At 45.3% G+C, this 6,000-nt stretch overlaps 1 protein-coding gene across 3 annotated transcripts in view; it reads left to right on the top strand.

Moving 5' to 3' along the window:
* The first annotated feature begins 2,136 nt into the window (after positions 1-2,136).
* The window catches only part of Cdh6 (cadherin 6), a 139,248-nt gene continuing 135,384 nt past the window's right edge, over positions 2,137-6,000 (top strand). The window contains exon 1 of one of the 3 annotated variants that reach the window (XM_029470042.1): positions 2,137-2,350. The gene's annotated coding sequence lies outside the window, so the exon portion shown is untranslated. Of the gene's footprint in view, positions 2,351-2,602; positions 2,656-6,000 lie in introns of those variants that run through there. The other 2 variants (XM_021183142.2, XM_029470041.1) reach the window with 2 other exon arrangements.

The following is a 6,000-nucleotide window of genomic DNA, read 5'->3' as shown; positions in this document are numbered from 1 at the left end:
CTCCGAAAGAAGGATGAAATAATCCTGGATATTTTTATCGACATGAGTAGTCATTGTGGTAAATGTCAGTAGGAAGTCTTGAGAATCACATAAAGTCTTTTAGAATAATATCCTGGGGTTGCAAACTCCTTCATGTCACTTACTGCTGCCACATGAAACTGCTCAGGAGCGAGCTGATTGTCCACTCTTAATAAAATGAGGTTGTTTAACCACCTCTGATGTGCCGCTTAATGGAGTTTGAAGGGTAATACATCACAAACAATTAAGAGATTTTTCCTTCGTGAGACATTAACTGCTTCGATGGATAGAAAATCTACTTCACTATGACCCTTCATATAGCATAAAATCAGTTAATTTATACATCTGTCTGCTAGAGACAATCTTACAAAATGTGTTTTTAACATCGTTGCACATGTTCCATTATTAATTTATCATCACACATGTTAGTAAATTATATCTGCATACATTTTGTGGATATACACTAGTTGGCATGTACACATCTGGGTATTTCGCCTTTTGCTCCTTCCTAGTTTTATTATCTTAGACACAGTCCTTAACCTTTACTGTGCCTTTATCAATCTATTTCCTCTGTCCTTTCTGGCAAAAAAAAAAAATCATATTAGCAGAAGAATCCCATCTAATGGTCTATAAGAATACTTTGTGAGCTGTAAAGGACTATACAGACATACCAAGGTAATCTTTCAAATTAAGAAGTCTACAACCTGAGGAATGAATGAATGTGAACCAGCTGTCCTCTCCCCCATCCCTCCTCCACTGCAGTTCAAATGCCCACATGAAGAGACCATGTTCAGCCTCCTTTCTGCAAACTGAAGGCATCTATCTCCTCATCCCAAGGATGGCTTTTCAAATCTTGCCAGCATCCATGTGCACAACATCTGGACTAAGACCGTTCCACATACAATTCTTTGAAGCACCGGCTGCCTGGAAGAAATACTTTGATTTGGGCTTCATTAAAATGCCTCAACTTCTATTAGGGACACAAAGGATTTTTTTCTAGTAAGAGCTCTCTTGGGAAGAAGACCAACCTCTAGCTAGTTAAATCACTCAGAAGCCAAGTGGCTGGAATGTCATTAGAGCACCATGCAATGGAAATCTTGCTGCGAGCTTGTAACATGCAGAAACAGCTGGCTTGGGTCTGTGGCTGACCCGGGGTGAAACCATTGTGGTAATTAGATTTAATTTTCTTAATCCAATAGTGCTTGACTGCAACGTGTCTGCATCTCCTACGCAGAAAAGTCATGATTCTCCTTTAACAATGCTTTGACGTGTTTAAGACTTCTGCAGCTTAGTCCCTTCATAGAAGTCACTTCTTCTCGGGTATAAGGACACCCATCCAGACAGCTATGTGTATCAAGGAGTTTCACATAGACGTTATCTTGCTTCAGTAACTTCCCAGAAAGATCTCAACACAACAAACACGTCTTAAATATCAATATATACCCTATTCTGCTAGTTCAGTGTATCCTGCTATCTGCTCATTTAGAAAGATGGATCAGCCACGAAGACATTGATGAGCCCGGGGCGTTTGGATTTGAACCGCTTCTACACTCTCGGGGGCATATGGCTTCATGCTACACCTCTCTGGGGTTACCAACTCTGCAACAGCGCCAGAGCTCCAGAAGCTACAAGGGAGAAAAAAAAAAGTGTTCTTGAGATGAGAGAAGCAAAGACTGACATTCATGAATCTGTCTGCTCGCGTCTGTTTATGTTATACAGAACAGCCGTCGGTATTGTTACCTCAGGAGACCGGGGTTATTTTATTCGAGTGCAGGTCGTGCATACTGTCTCCCCCAAACTGGCTCACAGCGCCACGCGGTACCGTGTCGTGTCCCCGGGAATCTTAATTGCCTGGGCTATTAGAAAAGAACATCCGACCGCTGCTGGTAATTGAACACGGTGCATTTTGATAGCTTAAAAAGAAAGATCAGATAGAGTCACACAAGTTCTCAGTATGTCTTAAGCCGTCCCCCCTAAAATATATATAAGAAAAAAAGAGGAAGGGAAAGCCTGGGGCAGCGGGAGTGTTCCAGAGAGCGAACTGCTCCGGACTTCAAACACTGGGAGTCATTCTGTCAAGGGGAGGGGGCGGGCGGGGGCAGGCACTGGGCCTCTGTAACAAAGTCCTCCTCTCTTTGCTCCCTCCCACTTCATTCACTTGCAAATCAGTGTGTGCCCACAAGAGCCAGCTCTCTGGAGCCGTAACCTTCCCATCCCGAGAGCTGCAGTTCCAGCCACAGCAGCAAGAAGCACAGAGCCGGAGACCGTGGCGGAGGCAGGAGCATCCTGGGCGAGTGGCAGGGTGTCCCCAGGAGCCGGAAGGCAAACCGAGGTGGGTTCGGTCTCTGTTGCCAATGCGGGAGCTTGTGCGTGCGTTTCTTCTCTCCCTTGCCTTCTCTTTCTTCTTTATACATAGCTATTATTTTAATTCCGTAGCGTTGATGGAAGCCAATCAGAGAAAGAGAGCGGTCCTCTGCGCCGGGTGTTGCGGTGCACGGAGTTGGGAGGGATGCTCAGCTGGGAGCTGGGGTGCGGGCGGGCGTGCGCGCGAGTCCGGTTGCATTGGTGGCGCTGCTGCCTCTGCCCAGGACCGGCGCCGCTTCCCGGGGAGCCTGGGCGCCGCTCCTCCGCCGCCTGGTAAGACCGAGACGCCTAGGGTTCTGCGGGGGGTGGCAGGGAACAGTGCGGAGGAGAGAAAGCTGCCGAGGTCCACTCCGCGGGGCTGGCGGAGGCGGCCAGTCGAGCCCTAGCTTTGCAAAGTTGGCTGGTCAATTACCAAGGGCGCTAGTGAGTGCCGGAGCGGTGGAGCCTTTGAGGCTTGATTGATTTCCACCTACCCAACAATACAAGGGTCTGTGTGGTGACTGCTTGGGCTGAGTTATGGGATTTATTTATTTATTTATTTATTTATTTTTGGCTTTGAGAGTAACGCAGAAATTAATTCAGGTAGTCGGGAAAGTCTGGAATGTTCCCAATAAGGCAAACTTACAGAGATGGTTTGGCCGAGAGAACGAGCTTAAAGAAAACTGTTAGCTCGCATGTTCCTAGCAATGCCTTCAGGCTTTCATAGAGCAAAAATGCTTAGGTTGCAAGGCAAGTCCGACACTGGACTTCGAAAATGGAGCACACTGTCCAGGGAAAAGTCATGTGGAAGACTCCGCTCGCTGGTGCTCTTCCAAGGCTACACACACACACACACACACACACACACACACACACATCTGAGGGAGAATGCCTTCCTTAGACTGGAGAGCAGGAGGTCTGGTGCGTCCGATGTGAGGTGTCAGATGCAAGAGTGGAGTCCCCAAGGCGTTCATGTGGAATTTAATGAAGGCGGGTCGTCGCAGAGTCCTATAATGCCGCAGAGCTGGGGTCACTTCCTCCTCCGTAGTTATTCGCCTGCCAAGAGTTACGGTCCATCTCGAGATGGGAGATGCTGGCGAGGTCAATGTGGTACTGAGAAATGTTGTCGCTGCTGCAATAAAATCCATATTTTATGGGAAGTTACCTGAGGGTCTTTGTATGCAAGGGGCTGGTTGCCTAACTTAACTACTACCGAGAACATTCAAGAACCAAGAAGTTTAATCACGTGGAACATTCACACATTTCTCTCTCCCACTCATTTTTTCCCTATGAAGACACTTTTTTTTTTATGATAGTCACTGCAAGCTCTATCGGTCTGTGTCTCTTCACTTTCACTTACTGAAGTCACACAGTGCGAACCAGAAAAGCTATTTCCTTTAACAGTGTGTCTGGGGTGTACTTCTGTGTTGGGGGGGGATGCTAATTGTGAGCTTTTGCGGTGGTTAATTATCAGGGGCGGGTGTGTGTGTGCAAACTCCTCCCTGTGATTCTAAGGGAGCCAGAGATGTGGCCAGTTAATGCACAACTCCTCGGGAGAATGAGTAACAGCCATGTGAATGCGGGCCAAAGCTGGCTTTTTTCTTTCTGTTCTTGCTGATAGTTGTCCCTGAAAAGGGAAAATCCTCGGGATTCTTTATGCTTGGGGGGAGGGGACGGGATGAGGAGACGATGACAAACTCTCCTCCCAATTTAGCTTGAGCACAGTCCTTTGTGTAGGAGCACTTGCCTGACTCTGTGTTTGGTGTTCTGGAGAATCCGAAAACCAGTTGTGACCAGAAAAGGAATATGCTAAAGCAGATAGCTTCATGACGTCATGGAGAGGGCAAAGGGTATACCAGAGGCCATATTCTTGAAGCAGAGCTCAGAAATCCATCAGAGAACAACTGTGTCTCACCCTCTCCCTTTTCTCTTGCTGGTATTCTAATTAACAAAGTGATACAAAAGGTAGAGAGCCCTTCTTACCCGGTTTTATGGTTTGTGCCTTACTTTGGAAGCAGAGGAAGTGATCAGGTTCTTCAGAGAGATACAAGGTAACAGTACATTGCTGAGAGAAAAATGCAGCCCAGTGATGTGACTACACTATATTTGTCCACAATTTGCTGCCATTAGGAGGAAGTGGCAGGCTGGTGTCTCCAGGGGGACTTCCAGTCTTTCTACTAGTTGGCTTTTACGCCAATTTATTGCAATTACGTTTCTCAGTGCTAACTCTGCAAAGATGATATATGGAACAGGAGCATTTTCTATCAGGTTGTCTACTATCCAAAAAAAAAAAACAAAAAAAAAAAAAAAAAAAAAAAACTACCCCTGTGTCTCCTGTCCTCCACCCACCACTTCTACCAGCCTCGCAAGGAAGAGCTTGCTGTAGGTGCCCTCTCAAGAACAAGACTGCAGAGTGCAGAGTGCCTGAGACACTTGCCAACAGCTGACATTTCTAGAAAGCACGTTGGGAGGGATCACAGGCCCCTTCTTTGCTGCAGCAACAAGTTAGAACAATGACTTCTGAGTGTCTAATTAGTGGTAATTGGGTGAGTGCCCCATCCCAGGATCAAAACAGAGATAAACTGTGGCGAGCATCCACCTCCCTGGAAAGCCTTGTGTGGGCTTTCTTTCTGGTTCTACCTGCTTTGTATTTGCAGATGACAATGTATTATTAAGATGACATCTTTCCAGTTGCCTCAAATTTCTTGTTTAGTGTGGAGGGACCACTCCAGACCTCCGACATGCAGTTCAATGGCAACACAGATTTTGCTATGATAATTAGAGTCTGACTGCTTTTTCTTCATAGACAAGTTAGCACTGTCCTAGCAGAACCTTAATATGTGTATCAGATCAAAGCCATTGCCTGCCACTTCTATAGTTCCTCTCATTTAAGGGACTTCCGAGGTATTTTCATAATTTTCTAAGTATGTAGACTATTGGTTATTCAAAAAGTCTACATACAGTTCCAAATCAAAGCAATGGCCAATTAATCGTGAATCTCCCACTATCAAAATTATACAACACTTTCCTATCTATTTTCCTAGAGCCTTGCCAAGGGTCTACTTCCTAAATAACATTTTACTAACTAATAAGAATGAGCTTATAGTTATGACTCCAACCACTAAAGATTTCTTACCACCAAAGAAATGTTTGGAGAAAAGAAATACCAATAACTCTTTTTAAGTATCCTTAAACATGCAGACCTTGTGCTGAAATAGAGGAGCCTAACAGTAAGAAGTTCCCATTCAAATAAGTGCAAGTTTCAAAGCATTTAAGATGCACATGTGCCCTTATCTTGATCATTATGTGTCATAATTTTTCTCTATGGTGCATACCAATATCTTTTGGGTGACCTTTCCTGAAAAAAAGATTTGTTACGTTTTTTTCTTTTATTTGTGTCTATGTGTGTAAATGTGTATTGTATGTGTCCATGCGTGTATTTGTGTGTGTGCGTGTGTGTGTGTGTTGTACTTGTGTTATGTGTGTGTATACAGGTGTGCACACCTGAGCATATGCCATGGCACCTGTGTGGATCTCAGATCGCTTGTAGGAGTAGGTTCTCCTCTTCCGCCATGTGTCTTTTAGGGATCAAACACAAGTCCTTAGACTTGGCAGAAAGCACCTTTACCAACTCAGCCC

This window comes from Mus caroli, chromosome 15 (genome assembly GCF_900094665.2).
Source record: "Mus caroli chromosome 15, CAROLI_EIJ_v1.1, whole genome shotgun sequence".
NCBI lineage: Eukaryota > Metazoa > Chordata > Mammalia > Rodentia > Muridae > Mus > Mus caroli.
This window is presented reverse-complemented; position numbering and strand designations above follow the sequence as displayed.